The 13,015-nt window shown below is 35.0% G+C and overlaps 5 non-coding genes across 5 annotated transcripts; all 5 read right to left on the bottom strand.

Annotated features, from left to right (window-relative positions):
- Window positions 1-721: 721 nt before the first annotated feature.
- Window positions 722-793, bottom strand: Trnad-guc (transfer RNA aspartic acid (anticodon GUC)). Its single transcript has one exon. It is a non-coding gene; the product is annotated as a tRNA-Asp (tRNA).
- A 1,784-nt stretch (window positions 794-2,577) lies between these two features.
- On the bottom strand, window positions 2,578-2,649 carry Trnad-guc (transfer RNA aspartic acid (anticodon GUC)). Its single transcript has one exon. It is a non-coding gene; the product is annotated as a tRNA-Asp (tRNA).
- Window positions 2,650-5,278: 2,629 nt separating this feature from the next.
- Window positions 5,279-5,350, bottom strand: Trnad-guc (transfer RNA aspartic acid (anticodon GUC)). The gene has a single exon. It is a non-coding gene; the product is annotated as a tRNA-Asp (tRNA).
- Window positions 5,351-7,136: 1,786 nt separating this feature from the next.
- Window positions 7,137-7,208, bottom strand: Trnad-guc (transfer RNA aspartic acid (anticodon GUC)). The gene has a single exon. It is a non-coding gene; the product is annotated as a tRNA-Asp (tRNA).
- A 2,641-nt stretch (window positions 7,209-9,849) lies between these two features.
- On the bottom strand, window positions 9,850-9,921 carry Trnad-guc (transfer RNA aspartic acid (anticodon GUC)). Its single transcript has one exon. It is a non-coding gene; the product is annotated as a tRNA-Asp (tRNA).
- Window positions 9,922-13,015: the final 3,094 nt, after the last annotated feature.

Raw genomic sequence — 13,015 nt, 5'->3', positions numbered from 1 at the left:
AGTCTTTTAGATGGAAAATTTGAATTTCAGCAGTTTTAAATAGTTGCAAAAAGTTTAATATTGAACTTTTGTACTTCAAAGGTTTTGCTAAAAGTCTAAATTCACCAAGTTTAGGTTTAACATAGCTGACCACTTTTCTCACCATCCAAAAAGTTGCAGTTATTTGAAAGTTTGAGTGTTCTAACTTTCACTTTTTAGATTTTGGATAAACAAATAATAATAAAAATGCTAAAAGGCCTCAAGTTTTCGATATCATTTGGTTTGAAACGGAGCGCATGAATTCGATATTCCTCTCCTCAATTTAATATTCCCCTGTTCCTTTTATAAAACATTTTTCAAATGCTGTATATTGACCCTGGTTCAGAGTATAGTCAATGAAAGGGAAGAATAAATATGGTAAATAAATAGGTAGAAATAAATAGAAAGTTTACAATAATCCGTCTAGAGAGAGTTTTATGATTTGTATGCTTATATTCAGTTTATGACATTGTACGTTATATGATGGAGTAGGTCGCATTTTTCACTGAAAGAGCAAACCTACAAGGTCATCCTTTCCATTTTCTATTTCTCCCGATTGCTACGAAGTATGGAGTGAATTGACGTTAATACTAATAGGAAGGGGCAAAAAAGGAGTTTTAGATGACAAGGGAAGCAAGTGATTCGTGCATATTCCTGATCACCAACGGTGCTATATAGCAAATAGGTACCAAAAATATTAGGTCTCCCCGGCGGGGAATTGAACCCCGGTCTCCCGCGTGACAGGCGGGGATACTTGCCACTATACTACCGAGGAGTTGCGAATGATATACAAGATTGTCCTATGTAAATGTTCTCTATAACTCCTATTGTACCTCGTAGGTATACGCGCTAAATATTTCATTGATACGCTGGATGGAAAGACCACATGCAAAGACTTAGTCTAAAATGGCCGATGTTTTGTTTCTTTCTGAATTTAAGGTAAACATGAATTTTGTGCAATTTATGTGATGTTTAATACTATTCTGCATAGTGGGCTGAGTTGGGTATATCTTTCGACTATCTGAAAATCATAATTAAAACGGCCGATTTAGTGTTGTATTCCTCTTCACATGGCCAGAGACAAGTAGAACATTAAGGACTTAGCCTGGTGGGATTTTCTATTATCAAGTAGGATACACAAGGAAAGGAGAAGGAAAGTATAACATGCTTCTAATTTAAAATGCAAAAGAAACACAAATTATGTCCACGTCAAAAAATTTCATAATGGCTGCGTTATCTATTACTCTGACCATATTCATTAATAGTATGCCTTTAAAAATTGTCAGTTTTGTAATTATTTAAAAAAAAAAAAATCAGGTGAAGTTTTTCCTAAAGGCATATGAGAGATGATATTTGGAATGGTACCATTTTGTATCGTAATGCCTCCTATAGGGAAGCTAGTGTTGCTCTTGAAGTGCGCAGATACAGCTGAAAAATCACGTGAAACGGGACTTTGCCGAAAAAGGTGCTACGAAACATCGTAAAGTAGAAACTTACATTATAAAGATCCATTTGAAAAATATTTTTGCGCCAATTATATTATATGAAAAGTCCTTGTTTCTTCCTAAGATGAATTACATGCTTAATCAATAATACGAGTGATAGTGCTATCTTGGCAGGTTATTTCAATACAACAGTGAGCGGAATTGATTGGCATAAAAAGACATCCCTACCGAGAATGTTGTTGTCCAAGAGCTGCATAATGTTATGGATGATTGGAATATTGTTCATCTTTGAAGATCACGAAATTCTGGTAGTTTGTCAGGTTCAAGGTGAAGTGGGACAGAGCAGGGTGTATTATTTTTTATTTCCTCCAAGTTGCATCCTTGTGTTTAAAATATTTATTTCATAGATGCACCATTTAGAGACCATTCCTTCCTATATCTTATATCAAATACATGGAAAGTACAAACAGGGCATGGGTTATGAATATAAAATAATAATATCCGTTGTGAGAATGAATACGTACGATGGTAAAATATATTGTCACTGATGGAAAAGTGAAGAAAATGAATTTTAGTGAACCAGCTATTTGGTGGGATAATCTGAAGTATAAATAACTACCTTAACGCAGCTATATATTGCAAAGAGAAATACTGAAAGGTTTCGTGAATTGTATAGATTTCAAAACAAATTGAAATTTTTTCTTCTGAAAAACTGTGCTAGCTATCACTATAATCTACCACACGGCAGACATCGTACCGATATGACTAAAATTGTTAAAGATATGTTAACTACACACATATTGACAGAGAGACTCACAGCGTCTTGAAAAGGAGAGCTATACAAATGTGATGCTAAATTTCAGTTTCTAAAATTGCACGTTATACAGTGGACTAGTCCCCAATTTCTAGTAAAAGGACAAGCCAATTATATTCTCTTTGTCCTTTTCATTTATCTGTCTCTCTCGCTTGCATAGAATTAAGGAGTGAAATCAGATCAATGCTAAAAGAGAGGAAAACTACAAAATATTTTCGATGATATGGAAAGCAATTACTTCATGTATATTTCTGATCGCAACGGGTGTTAAATAATAAACGGATACCAAAATTATTAGGACTCCCCGGCGGGGAATTGAACCCCGGTCTCCCGCGTGACAGGCGGGGATACTTGCCACTATACTACCGAGGAGGTATGAATGGATGCAGTAAGCTTGTCCTTTAGTTTGTAAATTCATCGTTACCTCATGCTGATCAAGATGTGTGTCATGGCTTAGTAAACTTTTCTTGAAAAGTCATAGAAATACCAAGTGCCTTCTTATCTTGAAAATGATCGACAAAATAAATAAGTGATTAATGAATTCATTGATGACGATGATGTAATGATTTCAAATACAAATCAACTATCACATGAAATAGATCAGTCTTAATGTAATTTCCATTCATCGGTCACTATTGGTTAAAACTGTAAAGAATCACTTTTAAATACTTGAAATTCTTCTGTACCTGATAAAGACCAAATGTGTGCTGGTATAATAACGTTTGCTGAAATACATGCAGCTGTAAATGGGATGTCTCAAACTAAATGTCTTCTCTTTGCATGGATTGGTAGTAGAGTAATATTATATTTTGTTACTGTAAATGACTATTCAATAAATGTTACGTGAATGAAACCCATAGGACAAAGCAGAAAAGACAGAAGGAATACGAAAATTGTATAATAGCAGGAAGACGATCACGATCACCCGGGGAAGCAGTTGTAATTTTTGTTATCTACCACCCTTGCTGATCAAAATGTGTGCCAATCAACTGATTTCCAGTTAAACTGAGAGTATTTTCGATGTTAGAGTGTGCATAAATTTGTACGAATGAGTGTGCGACGATACCTGGTTATGTGCATGGTCTTCTATTGTTATTTTGTGTATTATTTTTTTCGTTCTTATTTTGTTTTAAATATTTATGTACTTTAAATATTTTTTTTATTTTTTTTAATTTTTTTATTTTTATCATAGCCGATTACAAAATCTGAGGAGAACATGGCCGATGGGTCAGCCATGATCAGATGTGTTATCCTCCTTTAAGATAGTTTATTATTAGTTGATTTTTATTATTATTATTATTATTATTATACCTAAGACACAAATCCCAAACGATTAGCGCGATGTATTAATGCCAGTGCAGTAGTGCACGCACAGACACACACATATTGGGCGGCAGCTACCCATAAATCTTTAAGTCTATTCTTTCACTAGGTGTTTTTAATCTATTTAATCCAGATGGTGTATGAAGCCAAATCTGTTTGAATGTATGTATTTATATTTTAAGTTTATCTCAGATGATCATGTGTCCCTTCTCTCTCTCTCTCTCTCTCTCTCTCTCTCTCTCTCTCTCTCTCTCTCTCTCGGTTATAAGCTGAAAGGGAAACCAGAAACTGAGAGAGAGAGAGAGAGAGAGAGAGAGAGAATCAGGACATCTTCGCTGGCCGAAATTCCGATATGTCAACCCCATATATCCTTTACGGACGGAGCTGATATTTTTCCGCATTTTCCTAGCGACATCTATTGCATTTCACGTCTTGAATCCCTTAGTATGTAATGCCAACTCACCTATAGCGTCTAACAGTGGTGTATTATACATCGGCCGAAAATGGTGCAGGCAATTGACTTCAGAAAGGTTACTTTGTAAGTTTGACGTGGAAAGTATGACTACGTGCCAGATAGAAACTTCAGTAAAGGTATTTCTGCAAACACGTACTGGCAGTGAAAAATTGCTTATTTTTGAGTCCGTTCATGTTGTATTCTCCCCTTGTTTCGATCATGTAGGAAGAGTGTTGAAATTTGATCAATTTAATTTTGATTGGATGTGGTGGCTTGTCGCTGTATCTGATGAAATTCACAGAGCTGAAGCTCAGAAATATCGGCTCGATCCGCCAAGGTATCCGCCAAGGTGTAGTAGACGTTATCATATCGTATGATGGCTTGCGAAGATGAATTCGGGAATGATAAAGTTGGTTATGGTCAGTATGAATGGTAACTCATACATGACAATGCCTTCCATGGGTAAGCGTAAAACTTCTTATTTTAAGTCTAAAGCTTTCTTAGTCTTTTAGATGGAAAATTTGAATTTCAGCAGTTTTAAATAGTTGCAAAAAGTTTAATATTGAACTTTTGTACTTCAAAGGTTTTGCTAAAAGTCTAAATTCACCAAGTTTAGGTTTAACATAGCTGACCACTTTTCTCACCATCCAAAAAGTTGCAGTTATTTGAAAGTTTGAGTGTTCTAACTTTCACTTTTTAGATTTTGGATAAACAAATAATAATAAAAATGCTAAAAGGCCTCAAGTTTTCGATATCATTTGGTTTGAAACGGAGCGCATGAATTCGATATTCCTCTCCTCAATTTAATATTCCCCTGTTCCTTTTATAAAACATTTTTCAAATGCTGTATATTGACCCTGGTTCAGAGTATAGTCAATGAAAGGGAAGAATAAATATGGTAAATAAATAGGTAGAAATAAATAGAAAGTTTACAATAATCCGTCTAGAGAGAGTTTTATGATTTGTATGCTTATATTCAGTTTATGACATTGTACGTTATATGATGGAGTAGGTCGCATTTTTCACTGAAAGAGCAAACCTACAAGGTCATCCTTTCCATTTTTCTATTTCTCCCGATTGCTACGAAGTATGGAGTGAATTGACGTTAATACTAATAGGAAGGGGCAAAAAAGGAGTTTTAGATGACAAGGGAAGCAAGTGATTCGTGCATATTCCTGATCACCAACGGTGCTATATAGCAAATAGGTACCAAAAATATTAGGTCTCCCCGGCGGGGAATTGAACCCCGGTCTCCCGCGTGACAGGCGGGGATACTTGCCACTATACTACCGAGGAGTTGCGAATGATATACAAGATTGTCCTATGTAAATGTTCTCTATAACTCCTATTGTACCTCGTAGGTATACGCGCTAAATATTTCATTGATACGCTGGATGGAAAGACCACATGCAAAGACTTAGTCTAAAATGGCCGATGTTTTGTTTCTTTCTGAATTTTAAGGTAAACATGAATTTTTGTGCAATTTATGTGATGTTTAATACTATTCTGCATAGTGGGCTGAGTTGGGTATATCTTTCGACTATCTGAAAATCATAATTAAAACGGCCGATTTAGTGTTGTATTCCTCTTCACATGGCCAGAGACAAGTAGAACATTAAGGACTTAGCCTGGTGGGATTTTCTATTATCAAGTAGGATACACAAGGAAAGGAGAAGGAAAGTATAACATGCTTCTAATTTAAAAGGCAAAAGAAACACAAATTATGTCCACGTCAAAAAATTTCATAATGGCTGCGTTATCTATTACTCTGACCATATTCATTAATAGTATGCCTTTAAAAATTGTCAGTTTTGTAATTATTTAAAAAAAAAAAAATCAGGTGAAGTTTTTCCTAAAGGCATATGAGAGATGATATTTGGAATGGTACCATTTTGTATCGTAATGCCTCCTATAGGGAAGCTAGTGTTGCTCTTGAAGTGCGCAGATACAGCTGAAAAATCACGTGAAACGGGACTTTGCCGAAAAAGGTGCTACGAAACATCGTAAAGTAGAAACTTACATTATAAAGATCCATTTGAAAAATATTTTTGCGCCAATTATATTATATGAAAAGTCCTTGTTTCTTCCTAAGATGAATTACATGCTTAATCAATAATACGAGTGATAGTGCTATCTTGGCAGGTTATTTCAATACAACAGTGAGCGGAATTGATTGGCATAAAAAGACATCCCTACCGAGAATGTTGTTGTCCAAGAGCTGCATAATGTTATGGATGATTGGAATATTGTTCATCTTTGAAGATCACGAAATTCTGGTAGTTTGTCAGGTTCAAGGTGAAGTGGGACAGAGCAGGGTGTATTATTTTTTATTTCCTCCAAGTTGCATCCTTGTGTTTAAAATATTTATTTCATAGATGCACCATTTAGAGACCATTCCTTCCTATATCTTATATCAAATACATGGAAAGTACAAACAGGGCATGGGTTATGAATATAAAATAATAATATCCGTTGTGAGAATGAATACGTACGATGGTAAAATATATTGTCACTGATGGAAAAGTGAAGAAAATGAATTTTAGTGAACCAGCTATTTGGTGGGATAATCTGAAGTATAAATAACTACCTTAACGCAGCTATATATTGCAAAGAGAAATACTGAAAGGTTTCGTGAATTGTATAGATTTCAAAACAAATTGAAATTTTTTCTTCTGAAAAACTGTGCTAGCTATCACTATAATCTACCACACGGCAGACATCGTACCGATATGACTAAAATTGTTAAAGATATGTTAACTACACACATATTGACAGAGAGACTCACAGCGTCTTGAAAAGGAGAGCTATACAAATGTGATGCTAAATTTCAGTTTCTAAAATTGCACGTTATACAGTGGACTAGTCCCCAATTTCTAGTAAAAGGACAAGCCAATTATATTCTCTTTGTCCTTTTCATTTATCTGTCTCTCTCGCTTGCATAGAATTAAGGAGTGAAATCAGATCAATGCTAAAAGAGAGGAAAACTACAAAATATTTTCGATGATATGGAAAGCAATTACTTCATGTATATTTCTGATCGCAACGGGTGTTAAATAATAAACGGATACCAAAATTATTAGGACTCCCCGGCGGGGAATTGAACCCCGGTCTCCCGCGTGACAGGCGGGGATACTTGCCACTATACTACCGAGGAGGTATGAATGGATGCAGTAAGCTTGTCCTTTAGTTTGTAAATTCATCGTTACCTCATGCTGATCAAGATGTGTGTCATGGCTTAGTAAACTTTTCTTGAAAAGTCATAGAAATACCAAGTGCCTTCTTATCTTGAAAATGATCGACAAAATAAATAAGTGATTAATGAATTCATTGATGACGATGATGTAATGATTTCAAATACAAATCAACTATCACATGAAATAGATCAGTCTTAATGTAATTTCCATTCATCGGTCACTATTGGTTAAAACTGTAAAGAATCACTTTTAAATACTTGAAATTCTTCTGTACCTGATAAAGACCAAATGTATGCTGGTATAATAACGTTTGCTGAAATACATGCAGCTGTAAATGGGATGTCTCAAACTAAATGTCTTCTCTTTGCATGGATTGGTAGTAGAGTAATATTATATTTTGTTACTGTAAATGACTATTCAATAAATGTTACGTGAATGAAACCCATAGGACAAAGCAGAAAAGACAGAAGGAATACGAAAATTGTATAATAGCAGGAAGACGATCACGATCACCCGGGGAAGCAGTTGTAATTTTTGTTATCTACCACCCTTGCTGATCAAAATGTGTGCCAATCAACTGATTTCCAGTTAAACTGAGAGTATTTTCGATGTTAGAGTGTGCATAAATTTGTACGAATGAGTGTGCGACGATACCTGGTTATGTGCATGGTCTTCTATTGTTATTTTGTGTATTATTTTTTTTCGTTCTTATTTTGTTTTAAATATTTATGTACTTTAAATATTTTTTTTATTTTTTTTTATTTTTTTATTTTTATCATAGCCGATTACAAAATCTGAGGAGAACATGGCCGATGGGTCAGCCATGATCAGATGTGTTATCCTCCTTTAAGATAGTTTATTATTAGTTGATTTTTATTATTATTATTTATTATTATTATACCTAAGACACAAATCCCAAACGATTAGCGCGATGTAATTAATGCCAGTGCAGTAGTGCACGCACAGACACACACATATTGGGCGGCAGCTACCCATAAATCTTTAAGTCTATTCTTTCACTAGGTGTTTTTAATCTATTTAATCCAGATGGTGTATGAAGCCAAATCTGTTTGAATGTATGTATTTATATTTTAAGTTTATCTCAGATGATCATGTGTCCCTTCTCTCTCTCTCTCCTCTCTCTCTCTCTCTCTCTCTCTCTTCTCTCTCTCTTCTCTCGGTTATAAGCTGAAAGGGAAACTAGAAACTGAGAGAGAGAGAGAGAGAGAGAGAGAGAGAGAGAGAATCAGGACATCTTCGCTGGCCGAAATTCCGATATGTCAACCCCATATATCCTTTACGGACGGAGCTGATATTTTTCCGCATTTTCCTAGCGACATCTATTGCATTTCACGTCTTGAATCCCTTAGTATGTAATGCCAACTCACCTATAGCGTCTAACAGTGGTGTATTATACATCGGCCGAAAATGGTGCAGGCAATTGACTTCAGAAAGGTTACTTTGTAAGTTTGACGTGGAAAGTATGACTACGTGCCAGATAGAAACTTCAGTAAAGGTATTTCTGCAAACACGTACTGGCAGTGAAAAATTGCTTATTTTTGAGTCCGTTCATGTTGTATTCTCCCCTTGTTTCGATCATGTAGGAAGAGTGTTGAATTTGATCAATTTAATTTTGATTGGATGTGGTGGCTTGTCGCTGTATCTGATGAAATTCACAGAGCTGAAGCTCAGAAATATCTGCTCGATCCGCCAAGGTATCCGCCAAGGTGTAGTAGACGTTATCATATCGTATGATGGCTTGCGAAGATGAATTCGGGAATGATAAAGTTGGTTATGGTCAGTATGAATGGTAACTCATACATGACAATGCCTTCCATGGGTAAGCGTAAACTTCTTATTTTAAGTCTAAAGCTTTCTTAGTCTTTTAGATGGAAAATTTGAATTTCAGCAGTTTTAAATAGTTGCAAAAAGTTTAATATTGAACTTTTAGACTTCAAAGGTTTTGCTAAAAGTCTAAATTCACCAAGTTTAAGTTTAACATAGCTGACCACTTTTTCTCACCATCCAAAAAGTTGCAGTTATTTGAAAGTTTGAGTGTTCTAACTTTCACTTTTTAGATTTTGGATAAACAAATAATAATAAAAATGCTAAAAGGCCTCAAGTTTTCGATATCATTTGGTTTGAAACGGAGCGCATGAATTCGATATTCCTCTCCTCAATTTAATATTGCCCTGTTCCTTTTATAAAACATTTTTCAAATGCTGTATATTGACCCTGGTTCAGAGTATAGTCAATGAAAGGGAAGAATAAATATGGTAAATAAATAGGTAGAAATAAATAGAAAGTTTACAATAATCCGTCTAGAGAGAGTTTTATGATTTGTATGCTTATATTCAGTTTATGACATTGTACGTTATATGATGGAGTAGGTCGCATTTTTCACTGAAAGAGCAAACCTACAAGGTCATCCTTTCCATTTTCTATTTCTCCCGATTGCTACGAAGTATGGAGTGAATTGACGTTAATACTAATAGGAAGGGGCAAAAAAGGAGTTTTAGATGACAAGGGAAGCAAGTGATTCGTGCATATTCCTGATCACCAACGGTGCTATATAGCAAATAGGTACCAAAAATATTAGGTCTCCCCGGCGGGGAATTGAACCCCGGTCTCCCGCGTGACAGGCGGGGATACTTGCCACTATACTACCGAGGAGTTGCGAATGATATACAAGATTGTCCTATGTAAATGTTCTCTATAACTCCTATTGTACCTCGTAGGTATACGCGCTAAATATTTCATTGATACGCTGGATGGAAAGACCACATGCAAAGACTTAGTCTAAAATGGCCGATGTTTTGTTTCTTTCTGAATTTAAGGTAAACATGAATTTTGTGCAATTTATGTGATGTTTTATACTATTCTGCATAGTGGGCTGAGTTGGGTATATCTTTCGACTATCTGAAAATCATAATTAAAACGGCCGATTTAGTGTTGTATTCCTCTTCACATGGCCAGAGACAAGTAGAACATTAAGGACTTAGCCTGGTGGGATTTTCTATTATCAAGTAGGATACACAAGGAAAGGAGAAGGAAAGTATAACATGCTTCTAATTTAAAATGCAAAAGAAACACAAATTATGTCCACGTCAAAAATTTCATAATGGCTGCGTTAATCTATTACTCTGACCATATTCATTAATAGTATGCCTTTAAAAATTGTCAGTTTTGTAATTATTTAAAGAAAAAAAAATCAGGTGAAGTTTTTCCTAAAGGCATATGAGAGATGATATTTGGAATGGTACCATTTTGTATCGTAATGCCTCCTATAGGGAAGCTAGTGTTGCTCTTGAAGTGCGCAGATACAGCTGAAAAATCACGTGAAACGGGACTTTGCCGAAAAAGGTGCTACGAAACATCGTAAAGTAGAAACTTACATTATAAAGATCCATTTGAAAAATATTTTTGCGCCAATTATATTATATGAAAAGTCCTTGTTTCTTCCTAAGATGAATTACATGCTTAATCAATAATACGAGTGATAGTGCTATCTTGGCAGGTTATTTCAATACAACAGTGAGCGGAATTGATTGACATAAAAGACATCCCTACCGAGAAATGTTGTTGTCCAAGAGCTGCATAATGTTATGGATGATTGGAATATTGTTCATCTTTGAAGATCACGAATTCTGGTAGTTTGTCAGGTTCAAGGTGAAGTGGGACAGAGCAGGGTGTATTATTTTTTATTTCCTCCAAGTTGCATCCTTGTGTTTAAAATATTTATTTCATAGATGCACCATTTAGAGACCATTCCTTCCTATATCTTATATCAAATACATGGAAAGTACAAACAGGGCATGGGTTATGAATATAAAATAATAATATCCGTTGTGAGAATGAATACGTACGATGGTAAAATATATTGTCACTGATGGAAAAGTGAAGAAAATGAATTTTAGTGAACCAGCTATTTGGTGGGATAATCTGAAGTATAAATAACTACCTTAACGCAGCTATATATTGCAAAGAGAAATACTGAAAGGTTTCGTGAATTGTATAGATTTCAAAACAAATTGAAATTTTTTCTTCTGAAAAACTGTGCTAGCTATCACTATAATCTACCACACGGCAGACATCGTACCGATATGACTAAAATTGTTAAAGATATGTTAACTACACACATATTGACAGAGAGACTCACAGCGTCTTGAAAAGGAGAGCTATACAAATGTGATGCTAAATTTCAGTTTCTAAAATTGCACGTTATACAGTGGACTAGTCCCCAATTTCTAGTAAAAGGACAAGCCAATTATATTCTCTTTGTCCTTTTCATTTATCTGTCTCTCTCGCTTGCATAGAATTAAGGAGTGAAATCAGATCAATGCTAAAAGAGAGGAAAACTACAAAATATTTTCGATGATATGGAAAGCAATTACTTCATGTATATTTCTGATCGCAACGGGTGTTAAATAATAAACGGATACCAAAATTATTAGGACTCCCCGGCGGGAATTGAACCCCGGTCTCCCGCGTGACAGGCGGGGATACTTGCCACTATACTACCGAGGAGGTATGAATGGATGCAGTAAGCTTGTCCTTTAGTTTGTAAATTCATCGTTACCTCATGCTGATCAAGATGTGTGTCATGGCTTAGTAAACTTTTCTTGAAAAGTCATAGAAATACCAAGTGCCTTCTTATCTTGAAAATGATCGACAAAATAAATAAGTGATTAATGAATTCATTGATGACGATGATGTAATGATTTCAAATACAAATCAACTATCACATGAAATAGATCAGTCTTAATGTAATTTCCATTCATCGGTCACTATTGGTTAAAACTGTAAAGAATCACTTTTAAATACTTGAAATTCTTCTGTACCTGATAAAGACCAAATGTGTGCTGGTATAATAACGTTTGCTGAAATACATGCAGCTGTAAATGGGATGTCTCAAACTAAATGTCTTCTCTTTGCATGGATTGGTAGTAGAGTAATATTATATTTTGTTACTGTAAATGACTATTCAATAAATGTTACGTGAATGAAACCCCATAGGACAAAGCAGAAAAGACAGAAGGAATACGAAAATTGTATAATAGCAGGAAGACGATCACGATCACCCGGGGAAGCAGTTGTAATTTTTGTTATCTACCACCCTTGCTGATCAAAATGTGTGCCAATCAACTGATTTCCAGTTAAACTGAGAGTATTTTCGATGTTAGAGTGTGCATAAATTTGTACGAATGAGTGTGCGACGATACCTGGTTATGTGCATGGTCTTCTATTGTTATTTTGTGTATTATTTTTTTCGTTCTTATTTTGTTTTAAATATTTATGTACTTTAAATATTTTTTTTATCTTTTTTTTATTTTTTTATTTTTATCATAGCCGATTACAAAATCTGAGGAGAACATGGCCGATGGGTCAGCCATGATCAGATGTGTTATCCTCCTTTAAGATAGTTTATTATTAGTTGATTTTTATTATTATTATTATTATTATTATTATACCTAAGACACAAATCCCAAACGATTAGCGCGATGTATTAATGCCAGTGCAGTAGTGCACGCACAGACACACACATATTGGGCGGCAGCTACCCATAAATCTTTAAGTCTATTCTTTCACTAGGTGTTTTTAATCTATTTAATCCAGATGGTGTATGAAGCCAAATCTGTTTGAATGTATGTATTTATATTTTAAGTTTATCTCAGATGATCATGTGTCCCTTCTCTCTCTCTCTCTCTCTCTCTCTCTCTCGGTTATAAGCTGAAAGGGAAACCAGAAACTGAGAGAGAGAGAGAGA

Source organism: Sinohyriopsis cumingii, chromosome 5 (genome assembly GCF_028554795.1).
Source record: "Sinohyriopsis cumingii isolate HCF-2022 chromosome 5, ASM2855479v2, whole genome shotgun sequence".
Classification (NCBI taxonomy): Eukaryota; Metazoa; Mollusca; class Bivalvia; order Unionida; family Unionidae; genus Sinohyriopsis; species Sinohyriopsis cumingii.
Note: the sequence above shows the minus strand (reverse complement) of the source record. Positions and strands in the feature narration are given on the sequence as shown.